Consider the following 13,238-nt stretch of genomic DNA (forward strand, 5'->3'; position numbering starts at 1 on the left):
TCACCCCACTGTAAACTTGCACTACAGTTATAATATCTCACAACCTGGGCCACATTATAAAGCGCGTATTTACATATGATGACGATATCATTTTTAAGGTGAAATGCAGCAAAATATGTTTATTAAATTATACACATAAAACTTTAACTTCATTTAAATAATCTATATTCTTCACTGGGAGTGTCGTGAAGGATAGAATAATTAAACATGTACTACGAAGATATTTCACGTTTTGAAGAATGGGCTAAGCTTACAGATGGCTTAACGTCTATTACAGAGCTGATTGTGTGGCGATCGGTTACTTGGGAAAGAAAAGCAAGGACTCTTGGGGTACGTAATATATATTGAATATAAAACAGAAAGAGAAAATAACAACACAGCTAAAACGCAGCGACAAATTTGACAAAAGATAAATGCTTGTCATGAGCACGAGGCTCATGAAACACATGTTTAATAATGTGCTTTAGCTCCTATCATCATGAAAATGACATCACGTATACATCTCAGTATTTTAGTTATTCAGAGAGCTGTAATATCACAAATGTAATGGACTCTGTGTCCAGTTGGAGGAAGAGAGCCAGTTTAAGAAGCAAGTAGTGATTCACACACATAGATCACATACGAGTAGAAGATCAAATACAAAACAAAGCATTTAACGTGCTACTTTAATTACGATGTGATTTTAGAAACTGGTTAATTAAACGATTTTAAGATGAAGTTTATAATGTTCTACTAAATGACAAAATAAACTACGTGATTAAAGTGGAAAATTCGAGATTAAAGTTGACATTTCGTGCTTTTTCCCTACCGTGTGCCTTTTTCTCTGTACCTAATAAGCTTTCATATGACACTCAGACAGTGGGCTTACAACTCTTCTTTTCACGGCAACTTTGATATGTGACTTCTTTTTTATTTCCGGCACTGTGCGATTTTGTGAATGTGAGCTTTCAAGTTTCTCCAACACGCTATGTCACTCGATCAACTTCATTTTGTTGATTATCCCACGGTTTATTTGAACAAATAGTATGTTTTTCCTTTGCCTCCACTTGGTATTCGCTGAAATTCTTATGTTTCCCCCCGTGCTTTTCCCATTGTCTTTTCACAGAAGGCTGCGCTTAAGGGCGATTTATATTGATTTGCATATTCAAATAGGCATAATTCTGGGAGGATTTGGGGCGTTACAAAATGCGCGTGCACGAGCGTTAGTTTTCACCCTGATCGGGATTTATGTAGCGGAAGAGCGTGGAAGTTAGATGCGCACAGATTCCTGCATCTGGATTTTTCTGTCGCGTAAGCACATTTCGGCTTTTGTGCTTACGCCATGTTATAGTGCGAGTTCTACGCACGGCGTTATACATGAGGCCCCTGGACACCAAACACCTGAATATTGTAAATCAATATGGAAACTTTCAAATAATCTGAGTAGCAGAAGAAGGACATATATATGAACATGTAAGTAAAACAAGCCAGATGACAAACTACACAAATACATCATACCTGCTTATGTTATGTTGCAAATGCATGAATTGTAATGTAAAATAAACATACCAAGAATGCTATGACATTAAAGGTTTTTCTGTTGGTTTTTTTTGGAGAGTAAAGTGGTTGCTGGATCTAAACAGAATTACAAATAAAATAACAGGCAAACACAACCAGATAGAGGATTGTTCAAAAAAGATCTACTTATTGAATGTGTCTTCTCAAAGATGTCATAGTTAATTCAAATAGAATTTCAATTAATGCAAGGAGTGTATGAGAGTGCATAAGTGTGTGTCCTAGGATTAAATGGTATATCATCCAGGTATGATTGTGTGTTGTGCCCAGCGCTAAGGAAAAGTCCCAGGTTCCAAGTGACTCCTTATGCAAAGTCAATATTACTTGCACCCAGCTACCTTCTATTCATGACTTAAACAAATTTATCGGCCTTATAAATAGAATAAAAAAACTTCAGCTATCACATCAGTAGATTCAGGGACATTACCCACAGATTGTAAGGCTTCTAAACAGTCAACCACACAATAAGAAAAAATATAACAAAGCGTATATACATACATATATATAGTATGTACATATACATACTTATATGTAGTATATACACATACATATATACACAGTCAGTCAGTCATTGTCCAACCCGCTATATCCTAACGCAGGGTCACGGGGTCTGCTGGAGCCAATCCCAGCCAACACAGGGCGCAAGGCAGGAACAAATCCCCAGACAGGGCGCAGCCCACCACAGGGCGCACACACACACCCACCAAGCACACACTAGGGACAATTTAGGATCGCCAATGCACCCAACATGCATGTCTTTGGACAGTGGGAGGAAACCGGAGCACCCGGAGGAAACCCACACAGACATGTAGAGTGAACCCAGGTCTCCTTCCTGCAAGGCAGCAGCGCTACCACTGTGCCACCGTGCTTCCCCATATATACACATATACATACATATACACATGAACACATATATAAAGGGTGCGACTCAAACCACTTACACCTGAACGCCAGCAAAACCAAGGAGCTGGTGGTGAAATGTATGAGGCCCAGGCCCCTCACAGACCCCGTGATCATCAGAGGTGACTGTGTGCAGAGGGTGTAGACCTAAAAATACCGCTGTGAACTACTAAAATACTAAGCTGTGAACATGGCGCCGTTGTATCTGGCATGCCATTTTTCGCTCTCTCTGTCTCTGTTGTTTTTAGTGCTTATGTTTTTATTTTTGTCTATTTTAACTACTAGCTGTGAAACGGCGTTGGTCTATGACCGCCAAACACTTCTGAACATTCGAGTGGCTTTTGAAACAGCTAGGACCGACACTTGTGCGTCATCTAGGATTGACGCTTGTGCGCCTTGTCCCTTTCCGCGGCCCACTCATTCCTGCATTTTCCCTGTTTGCCAGTGTCGGCATCTTACTGACTTACCCTGGAAAAGGAAGCGAAGGAGGAAACGCGGAAAGCGAGGTGGAGTCGCAGCTCGTTTGAGATCTTCTGCTTGCCTGCTGTCTGTCGGGACTGGGATGATCCGCGGGTTACGTCTTCATTGGCGTTAAGCTGGATGCATCGTATCGTTAGCTTCGACCAGTTGTCCCCAGCCTTGTTTCTTTCGCGTTTTCCTCCGCGTGTTTGCGTGGTGGAGTAAATGAGTCTAATCTTCGACCGATTCGAAGTTCCACACAACCCCAGGGTGAGTTGCCGTTTCATGTGGCTTTAATCAACGCACGCTCGCTGGTAAATAAGACTTTTATCTTAAATGACTTTTTTACTTTACATGCTCTGGATGCTTTATGTATTACCGAAACTTGGATTAAACCTGGTGATTTAAGTCCCTTCACCGAACTCCTGCCCCAGGGCTGTAGCTTTTTCAATTCACCTCGGTTATCTGGCCGTGGTGGGGGCTTGGCTACAGTGTTCAAAAACTCGTATCTCTGTAGCCGACTGTCACCTGGGCCTCATAATTGTTTTGAAGTTCTGTTGTTTCAACTTTCTCTAGTGAACCCTGTTGTTTTTGCTGTCATCTATCGACCACCCAATGTTAATAAGGATTTTCTTAATGAATTTGCTCAATTTCTGAGTGAAATTGTCGTTAGTTATGACAGGATTTTAATACTGGGAGATTTTAATATCCATGTGTGTTGTGGCTCTAAACCATTTTCAAAGGATTTTCTTAGTATAATTGATTCCTTTGATTTTGTGCAATGGGTGACTGGACCTACTCATGCTCAGGGACATACATTGGATTTGATCCTATCTCGTGGTCTGTCACTGTTTGATATAAAGATCATGGACGCTGGTATATCTGACCATCTGCCTATTCGGTTTTCTATGTTGTTCGACGGAAATAACCCAAGCCAATCATCACTGTTACGCTGGTCTCGTATTTTTACGGATCGCTCAAGAGAAGAATTCTCTTCGAAGTATGAACTATTAAGTGCTACTCAGGTTATGGACTCTCTCACTTGTTGCTTGGATGCAAATGAACATCTTAGTAATTTTAATAATAATTGTTTAAATATCTTAAATTCTATCGCACCATTAAGGGTGAAAAAACGTAAGCAAAATTCAGTATTTTGGCATAATGATACCACTCGTTCCCTTAGACAGGCTTGTAGAAGGCAGAGCGAAAGTGGAAAAAGACAAATTACAAGTTTAGTATGAAATCCTACGGGATTCTCTTTCTGCCTTTCAGCGAGCTGCTAAGGCAGCAAAGTGTAAATATTTCTCAGAGTTAATAACACAAAACAGCTATAAGCCAAATATTTTATTTTCTACTATTGAGACTGCACTTCATCCAAAAGTTAATCTTTTTCCTGAGGTATCTGATACTCTATGTGAGAATTTTGCTGTTTATTTTAATGATAAGATCTCTGAAATAACAGCTACATTGTCAATGTCTTCTTATAAATTGGTTGAAGCTCCATATTCTGGTTCTATGTGGTCTGGATTTGAGTCTGTGAACCTGAACACCTTGATTAGGACTAGGTCTAGTTTGAAATCCACAATGTGTCCCCAGGATGTTATTCCACCACGCTTTCTCAGGCAGATTATTGACACTGTTGGCCCTGATCTGCTGTCTGTTATTAACAAGTGTCTCCAAACTGGTACTGTTCCCCATGATTTCAAACTTGCTACAGTGAGACCTCATCTTAAAAAAACAAATCTTGATTCCACACTGCTGTCTAATTTTCGTCCCATTTCAAATCTGCCTTTTTTATCTAAAATCCTTGAGAGAGTTGTTTTAAACCAACTTCAGTCACATTTATCTTATAATTCTATTTGCGAAAAATTTCAGTCTGGTTTTAAATCTTGCCATAGCACGGAGTCAGCCCTCTTACGAGTTTTAAATGATGTCATGTTGACTACGGACTCTGGCCAGTTTATGGCTTTGGTTTTGTTAGACCTCAGCTCTGCCTTTGATCTGGTCAATCATAACGTTCTAATTTCACGCCTTGAAGCGTCGTTGGTTTACGGGGCATAGTATTACAATGGTTTAGGTCATATCTTTCTGATAGGAGGTTTGTGGTCAATATTGGGCACCATTCCTCTTCTGAGATACAGTTAAGATCTGGTGTACCTCAGGGATCGATTCTGGGTCCAGCGTTGTTCTCTCTTTATCTGCTTCCATTAGGGTCTATCTTTAGTAAATATGGGGTCTCTTTCCATCTGTATGCAGATGATACTCAGATTTATATTCCTTTAATGCGTGGAAATAAGAATGCCTTTAAGCCTATTTTGGATTGTTTGGAGGAGCTAAAACTTTGGCTGGCAACAAACTTTTTGAGCCTCAATGAGAGTAAAACTGAATTCATAGTGTTTGGTCCCACTGATCAATGCGTATATGATTTTAACAGTACATCTCTATCACCGTACAGTACCTCATGTGTCAGAAATCTGTGTGTTTTGTTTGACAGTAACCTCAAATTTGATAAGCAGATAAGTACAGTGGTTAAGTCTTGTTTTACCATATTCGTCTTCTTTCAAAAGTAAAGCCATTTCTATCTCTAAAGAAGCTTGAAATAGCTATGCATGCATTTGTAACATCTCGGCTTGACTACTGCAATTCTTTATATGTCGGTGTCTCTCAGTCTTGTATCTCTTGATTGCAGTTAGTCCAAAATGCAGCAGCCCGGCTTCTCACAGGAAAGTGCAAATACGAGAATATTACGCCGGTTTTAATTTCACTTCATTGGCTGCCAGTTAAATATAGAATTGATTACAAAATCCTAATGTTTGTTTTTAAATCTTTACATAGTCTGGCCCCACAGTACTTAACTGATTTGTTACAGCCTTACATTCCATCAAGATCACTCAGATCTACTAATCTTAATTTGTTGCAAGTGCCTAGGTCAAGACTAAAAACCAGAGGTGACCGTGCCTTTTCTGTTGTTGGTCCAAAGTTATGGAATGATCTCCCGTTTCACATTAGAACTGCTCCAACCTTGTCTGTTTTTAAGTCCACTTTTAAAATGTATCTATTTTCCTTGGCGTTCAACATCTCTTGAACTATTGTTCTGTGTTTTTGGCCTTAGGAACTTCACCTGTGTTTACAGCTTGTGTGATATCATGTTTTATAATTTGTGTCTGTTTTATTGTGTATTTATTAATAGTGTTGTAAAGCACTTTGGTCAACCTCGGTTGTTTTTAAATTGTGCTCTATAAATAAAAATTGTATTGTATTGTATTGGATGATAAACTGGACTGGACTGCCAATACTGATGCTCTGTGCAAGAGAGGACAGAGCCGACTATACTTCCTTAGAAGACGAGCATCCTTCAACATCTGCAATAAGATGCTGCAGATGTTCTATCAGACAGTTGTGGCGAGTGCTCTCTTCTACACGGTGGTGTGCTGGGGAGGCAGCATAAAGAAGAAGGATGCCTCACATCTGGACAAACTGGTGAGGAAGTCAGGCTCTATTGTAGGCATGGAGCTGGACAGTTTGACATCCGTGGCCGAGCAGGCTCCTGCCAATCATGGAGAATCCACTGCATCCACTGAATAGTATCATCTCCAGTCAGAGGAGTAGCTTCAGCGATAGATAGATAGATAGATAGATAGATAGATAGATAGATAGATAGATAGATAGATAGATAGATAGATAGATAGATAGATAGATAGATAGATAGATAGATACATACATACATAGATACATACATACATACATACATACATACATACATACATACATAATTAATCCCAAGGGGAAATTCACATAATCCAGCAGCAGTATACTGATACAAAGAAATAATATTAAATTAAATAGTAATGAAAAAAAAATGAAAATAAAATTAATGATAGCATTTACTCCCCCGGGTGGAATTGAACAGTCGCATAGTGTGGGGGAGGAACGATCTCTTTAGTCTGTCAGTGGAGCAGGACAGTGACAAAAGTCTGTCACTGAAGCTACTCCTCTGTCTGGAGATGACACTGTTAAGTGGATGCAGTGGATTATTCATGATTGACAGGAGTTTGCTTAGTGCCCTTCTCTCTGCCACAGATGTTAAACTGTCCAACTTTAATCCTACAATAGAGCCTGCCTTCTTAACAAGTTTGTCCAGGCGTGAGGCGGCTTTCATCTTTATGCTGCCACCCCAGCACACCACCGCATAGAAGAGGGCACTCGCCACAACCGTCTGGTAGAACATCTGCAGCATCTTACTGCAGATGTTGAAGGATGCCAACCTTCTCAGAAAGTATAGTCTGCTCTGACCTTTCTTACATAGAGCATCAGTATTGGCAGTCCAGTCCAATTTGTCATCCAGCTGCACTCCCAGATATTTAAGGTCTGCACCCTCTGCACACAGTCACCTCTGATGATCACAGGGTCCATGAGGGGCCTGGGCCTCCTAAAATCCACCACCAGCTCCTTGGTCTTGCTGGTGTTAAGGTGTAAGTGGTTTGAGTCGCACCATTTAACAAAGTCTTTGATTAACTTTCTGTACTCCTCCTCCTGCCCACACCTGATGCAGCCCACAATAGCAGTGTCATCAGCGAACATTTGCACGTGGCAGGACTCCGAGTCATATTGGAAGTCTGATGTATATAGATTGAACAGGACCGGAGAAAGTACAGTCCCCGGTGCCCTGTATTGCTGAACACAATGTCAGACCTGCAGTTCCCAAGACGCACATATTGAGGTCTGTCTGTAAGATAGTCCACAATCCATGCCACCAGGTGTGAGTCTACTCCCATCTCAGTCAGCTTGTCTCTAAGGAGCAGAGGTTGGATGGTGTTGAAGGCCTAGAGAAGTCCAAAACATAATTCTTACAGCACCACTGCCTCTGTCCAGGTGGGAGAGGGATCGTGTAGCATATAGATGATGGCATCCTCCGCTCCCACCTTCTCCTGGTATGCGAACTGCAGAGGGTCGAGGGCGGACGGACCTGTGGCCTCAGGTGGTGAAGCAGCAGCCGCTCCATGGTCTTCATCAGATGTGACGTCAGAGCAACAGGCCGGAAGTCATTCAGCTCACTAGGACGTGATACCTTTGGGACAGGGTGATACAAGATGTTTTCCAAAGCCTTGGGACTCTCCCTGTTCCAGGCTCAGGTTGAAGATGCGCTGTAGAGGACTCCCCAGTTCCAACGCACAGGCCTTCAGCAGTCGTGGCGATACACCATCTGGACCCGCTGCTTTGCTGGCACAAAGTCTTTTCAGCTCTCTGCTCACCTGGGCTGCTGTAATTGTGGGTGGGGATGTCTCACCTATGCTGGTATCAGCAGAAGGATGGTTGGAGGATGCAGTACTCGAGGTGAGAGTGGGTTACTGTGATCAAACCTATTAAAGAAGTTGTTCATTTGGTTTGCTCTCTCCACGTCTGTCTCGATGGCGGCATCCCGCTTCGAGCTGCAGCCAGTGATAATCTTCATCCCATCCCACACTTCCTTCATGCTGTTGTTCTGCAACTTCTGCTCCAGCTTTCTCCTGTACTGCTCTTTCGCGCCCTGAGCTGGACTCGAGTTCCTTCTGCACGCTTGAGCTCATGCTGATCACCACCTTTAAAAGCCCTTTTCTTCTGGTTCAAAAGGCCCTTGATGTCACTTGTAACCCATGGCTTGTTGTTAGCATAGCAGCATACTGTTCTTACTGGAACTACAATGTCCATACAGAAGTTGATGTAATCAGTTGTGCATTCAACAGCCTCTTCAATGTTCTCACTATGTGACCCAAGCAATATATCCCAGTCTGTAGTTCCAAAGCAGTCTCTCAGAGCCTGCTCTGCCTCAGGGGACCACTTCCTGAATGAGCGTGTAGTTGTAGGTAGCGCCCTCACTCATTGAGGCTGAAGCAGAACCAGGTTATGATCTGCTTTCCCAAGCGCAGGCAGCGGGGTAGCGCTGTATGCGTCTTTAACGTTTGCATACAGTAGGTCGATAGTCCTGTTTCCCGAGTGTTACAATCCACATACTGGGAGAAGGCAGGTAATGTTTTGTCCAGCGTTACATGGTTAAAGTCTCCAGCGATTAGCACAAGTGCCTCAGGGTGCTGCGTTTGTAACTTAGCAACTGCGGAATGGATGATGTCACTCGCCATCTCCGCTTGAGGGAGGATGTAAACAATAACAGCAATCACATGTCCAAACTCTCTGGGCAAGTAATAGGGACGCAGACTTACGGCCAACAGTTCGATGTCCCTGCAGCAAGTGAAGATTTAAACGTTTACATGTCCTGAGTTGCACCACTTTGTATTGACATAGAGAGCAAGTCCTCCTCCTTTCTTCTTTCCGCAGGTACTTGCGTCTCTGTCCGCTCTAACTTTGCTAAACCCAGGTAGCTCCACGTTAGCATCTGGGATGGGAGACGTTAGCCACGTTTCATTAAAACACAGCAAGCTGCATTCTCTGTAGGTTCTGACATTTCCACCAGCACAGCCAGTTCGTCGATCTTATTTGGTAGTGAGTTTACATTTCCCAGGATCACAGAAGGCACCGACGGTTTATAACGCCACTTTCTCTCAAGTTGTCTCGATTTAATCTTATCTTTTATCTTTGCGCTCGGCTGCCCGATATCGTCTTCTTACCTTGACAGGTAAATAAGGAACCACACCGGCATAAGCATCTCTTCTCAGTGCTTTAAGCTGACTACTTGAATAGGCGATTCTGGAGTGTAAAATCCATGTCAAATAGTAAAATAGTAAAAGTGTCCAGGGAGCAATTCCACATAAAAGAAAGTGGTAGAAGTGATCAGTGAAATAGTGAAATAGAGATTAAAAGGTAAAAAGATAAAGTCATATACGGAGCTGCTGGAAAGGCTGCCACTCGGATGCGGCGCCGGAAGTTAAGGTGACAGACTGACAGACTGAGGAGATCGTTCCTCTCCCACACTATGCAACTCTTCAATTCCACCCCCTGGGAGTTAAAACGTTAACATTATACAAAGTTATTGTCTGTTTTTACCTGCATTGTTATCACTCTTTAATTTAATATTGTTTATTTTTTTTTTATCAGTATGCTGCTGCTGGAGTATGTGAATTTCCCCTTGGGATTAATAAAGTATATATATATATATATATATATATATATATATATATATATATATATATATACATACACATACATACATATATACATACACACATATACACATACATATACTGTATATACATACACACATACACATACAGTACACCCCCAAAATTCGTGGGGGTTACGTTCCTACAGCACCTGCGAATTGTCAAAAACCACAAATTTTGGATGTGGTTAAAAACAAAAAATGCCTATTTTCATAGTTTAAACCCTAAATATGCCCCCAAAACACTTTCATTTTAAACTCAGCCTAATACATTACCTAAAAATAAAGAATGTAAAGGTAAACCTGTATACTGCACTGCTGTCTCCCGCAGTGCTAGAATGTAAAATACAGATGTTATCACTATATGTACTGCAATTCATGTAAGCATGTTTTCATTGCCAGAATCCTTAGATGTTGCAGCTCGTTTCGGTGGCATCTTGGGGCTTTAACCCTTAAACTGCCACATAGTTAGGGGTTAATGCATCCCTGGACGCCAAATAATTTTTGCTGCACTAAGTAAACGTCATAATTCACAAAGAAAAAGGTAAACTAATGAAACACATTTTTTTTTTATGCAAAGAGCATCACAATTACTGCAATACTGATCATTTTACATACTGCTAATGAACTGTAAAAATTATTTAAAAAACTACTAGAACAATATGTACACTGAGCCAACTGCGCTTGAACTGGCTGACCGCAAGCACGTAAGTGCTGTGAGGCTGAAGTACTGCAGGGTGTCACACTTGGGTCACAGAATTGCACAGAAACACAGGAGATTGTAGAGACAGTAACTTTATTCAAACACTTCAAACAAACATGTCTCTTTCAGAAGTAAAAGGAGCTCAGTATGCAGTTAGTCGTGGATTAAAGAATAGACAAACATCATAGGGGACTGCAACACCCCAATAGGTGCAGAGAATGTCTGGGGGAGGACAGAGAAACAAATCAATCAGCCAAAAAGGACAGGTGCTGTTCAGGCTTTCAAGTAAATGTAGCGTCGCGCGAGAAGTAAGCCCAGCAAGTAAGGGAGCAATATGGAGGTACTGTAATCTATCAGAATTTTTTAAAAGGGGATTTTTGAGGAGCGTCTGTGTCTTCTAGGGGCTGCTAAGATTCACAAAATGGAGAAGACGGTGATTTATTTACTTTTATGGTGGAGAGTCCAGGGACGCACCCAGCCTTGACCCAACCCGCACACACTCACAAACAAAGACAAAAACAAAGCTGGTAATCAAACAGCAAATAAAGAATGTAATGAAAACAAATGAAATAAGAAAACAACGATACCACCCCTGTTCCCCTTACGGCGATTACACATTAAATACAAAAAGCACAAACAAAATACATACAGTAAATCATGAAAAAGTTCATGAAAAACGGCAACGAATGAAATGTAATGATGAAAATAGATAGTCCAGAGATCCACACGTTGAATGGGAATGTACAGATAGTCCTACCGGTAGTTCCTGAAATGGTGAAGACGGGTTCAGGAGCACTCCTTTCTTTGCAGGATGGCCATGAATCCACTTACAGTTCTCATGTACCCAGGCAGACGGCAGACAATCCAGACGTACAAAGCGATCCAGGACAAAATGAATAAGTACAGGTAACCCAACAGAAGGCAGACAGACAGGAACTTGAAAACACAAATTACAAAACTTTTTTTTGCTTATGGTGACACCGGCCTCATTTTTAAAAGCCACACTAACAACCTTTGACCTAAACAGCCCCAGCACCCTCAGCAGAAGACCAATCAGATCCAGTTCAGGGACTGCTGGGAGTTGCAGTTTCAAATTCTATTGGCTACTTTCACTATCCTAAGCCACAGTTGCTTCCTGTTCTCTCTACAGTACAGTATTGCCATGAAAAAAGCCATAAAATTGCAGTGGATATTTGCGGTTTCCACTAACAATTATTAGTTAGGTTCTAAGGAAATATCTGCGAATGACTGAGGCCGCGAACTCTGAGCCGCAACTTCGTGGGGGTCTACTGTATATAGTAATCCCTCCTCGATTGTGGGGGTTGCATTCCAGAACCCCCCGCGATAGATGAAAATCTGCGAAGTAGAAACCATATGTTTGTATGGTTATTTTTATAAATTTTAAGCCCTTATAAACTCTCCCACACTGTTAACCTTATTAGAGCCCTCTAGACATGAACTAACACCCTTTAGTCAAAAGTTTAAACTGTGCTCCATGACAAGACAGAGATGACAGTTCTTTTTTCACAAATAAAAGAATGCAAACATATCTTCCTCTTTAAAGAATGCGTGTCAGGAGCAGAGAATGTCAGAGAGAGACAGCGAGATAAAAGCAAACAATCAAAAAATCAATACGTGCTTTTGGGCTTTTAAGTATGCCAAAGCACCGCGATAAAGCTGCATTTTGTAGAGGTGCGTCCGTATCCTCTAGGCAAACAGCCTCTGTGCTAACAGCCCCTCTGCTCACACTCCCTCTATCAGGCAGAGAGAATGAGACAGACAGAGAAAAGCAAACAATCAAGCACCGCGCGGGAAGCATATCGTATATCATTGAGGAGTTTTATTTAATATGTAATACATGCTCTGATTGGGTAGCTTCTAAGCCATCTGCTAATAGCGTCCCTTGTATGAAATCAACTGGGCAAACAAACTGAGGAAGCATGTACCATAAATTAAAAGACCCAATGTCCGCAGAAATCCGCGAACCATCGACAAATCTGCGATATATATTTAGATATGCTTACATTTAAAATCTGCGATGGAGTGAAGCTGTGAAAATCGAAGCGCGATATAGTGAGGGATCACTGTATACATATACAAACATACATATATACACATAAATAAGTATATACACATATATACACACATATTTAAATTGTTATTTATGTTAGTATGTGTGCATTGGAGAAATTTTAAGGGGTTAGTTCATGGTAATTCTCCAGCAATATTATGGTGTTAGGCGCTGTGTGATAACACTCTCTCTTTCCCTCGCACTTTAGACTGGAAGATTGACAGCTCTCCCCCACTAACGTCAAATCCAGTGTCCATACACCTGCACCACAGTCAGAATAGGACTCCAGGGTGAGAAGACTTGGTTTTGCTTTTTCACATGCTTTATTTTGATTTAAATCATTTTCATTTATACAGGGTTTGCCAGCAGATGCCACAGCACTCTGACTGTCTCTGTTAGTCTTATGAGGGATAGTCAAGCTAGAGGATAATACAAAACCTTTTACTCTGATGGAATTC

At 41.4% G+C, this 13,238-nt stretch overlaps 1 protein-coding gene across 8 annotated transcripts in view; it reads right to left on the bottom strand.

Moving 5' to 3' along the window:
* Positions 1-13,238, bottom strand: part of pam (peptidylglycine alpha-amidating monooxygenase) — a 402,733-nt gene that overhangs the window by 201,288 nt on the left and 188,207 nt on the right. The gene's annotated exons all lie outside the window — the stretch shown is intronic.

The sequence above is a fragment of the Polypterus senegalus genome, chromosome 7 (genome assembly GCF_016835505.1).
Source record: "Polypterus senegalus isolate Bchr_013 chromosome 7, ASM1683550v1, whole genome shotgun sequence".
Lineage (NCBI taxonomy): Eukaryota > Metazoa > Chordata > Cladistia > Polypteriformes > Polypteridae > Polypterus > Polypterus senegalus.